General features: G+C 61.5%; 1 protein-coding gene across 1 annotated transcript in view; it reads left to right on the top strand.

Annotated features, from left to right (window-relative positions):
• The first annotated feature begins 321 nt into the window (after positions 1 to 321).
• FLAD1 (flavin adenine dinucleotide synthetase 1) overlaps positions 322 to 1,285 on the top strand; it is a 17,031-nt gene continuing 16,067 nt past the window's right edge. Inside the window, exon 1 of the mRNA XM_082275156.1 lies at positions 322 to 352. The gene's annotated coding sequence lies outside the window, so the exon portion shown is untranslated. The remainder of the gene's footprint in view (positions 353 to 1,285) is intronic.

The raw sequence follows: 1,285 nt of genomic DNA, 5'->3' as shown, positions 1-1,285 counted from the left end.
ATTTTCCTCACTTCCTGTTTTGTGTGCAGTAAAGGAAGTGAGGGGAAATCTCCCCATGAGGAACACCGGAAGGAGAACAGGAATATAATACTCCTCTGTCACTCCCCCATGCCTGGAATAAGACCACTTCCGGGGTAGAGATGAGGAGGACCGGAAGTGGCCGCTGTGATCCGGAACCATTCTTCCCGGCCTCTGTTCCCGGACAGTACACGCCCTCCTCTACCTGAAGGAGCCAATCGCTGACAGGAATACTTAGACTGACGTCAGATTCAGCCAATGAGGAGTGCGGAGGGGCGGGGTTTGGAGGTGTCTGAGGGAAGTGTGCGGTGACCACGGAGGAGCCCGGAAGCAGGTGAGAGGAGCCGGGGGGACACGTGTGTGTGTAACCCATAGCAACCAATCACAGCCCACATCCTGGGTGCAAAATCATTGGCTTTCAGTGACTGGGGGAGGGGGAGCTGTTACCAACAGCAACCAGGGAGGCGCCATAATTACTGACATCAGCGATCTGATTGGTTGCCGTGATAACCCCCAACTTAGAGTTCCCCCTCCCCCATACCAGAACAAATATATATATATCACACCTCCCCTTATCCGTATTCTATCCCCCCAACTTTGTGACCACCCTCCTCCACCCCCTTCATATTCTTTCTCCCTTCTCCCCCTCCTCCTTTCTCCCCCCCCCCCTCCTCCCCCTCCTCCTCCTCCTCCTCCTCCTTTCTCCCCCCCTCCTCCTCCTCCTTTCTCCCCCCCTCCTCCTCCTCCTTTCTCCCCCCCTCCTCCTCCTCCTTTCTCCCCCCCTCCTCCTCCTCCTTTCTCCCCCCCCTCCCCCTCCTCCTCTCTCCCCCTCCTCCTCCTCCTTTCTCCCCCCCCTCCCCCTCCTTTCTCCCCCCCCTCCCCCTCCTTTCTCCCCCCCTCCTCCTCCTCCTTTCTCCCCCCCTCCTCCTCCTCCTTTCTCCCCCCCTCCTCCTCCTCCTTTCTCCCCCCCTCCTCCTCCTCCTTTCTCCCCCCCTCCTCCTCCTCCTTTCTCCCCCCCCTCCCCCTCCTCCTCTCTCCCCCTCCTCCTCCTCCTTTCTCCCCCTCCTCCTCCTCCTTTCTCCCCCCCCTCCTCCTCCTTTCTCCCCCCCCCTCCCCCTCCTTTCTCCCCCCTCCTCCTCCTCCTCCTACTCCCCCCCTCTTCTTCCCCCCCTCCTCCTCCCTTCCCCCCCCCCTCCTCCTCCTCCTTTCTCCCCCCCCCCCCTCCTCCTCTCTCCCCCCCCCCCCCCTCCCCCTCCTCCTCTCTCCC

The sequence above is a fragment of the Pelophylax lessonae genome (genome assembly GCF_965119305.1).
Source record: "Pelophylax lessonae genome assembly, chromosome: 13".
NCBI lineage: Eukaryota > Metazoa > Chordata > Amphibia > Anura > Ranidae > Pelophylax > Pelophylax lessonae.
Note: the sequence above shows the minus strand (reverse complement) of the source record. Positions and strands in the feature narration are given on the sequence as shown.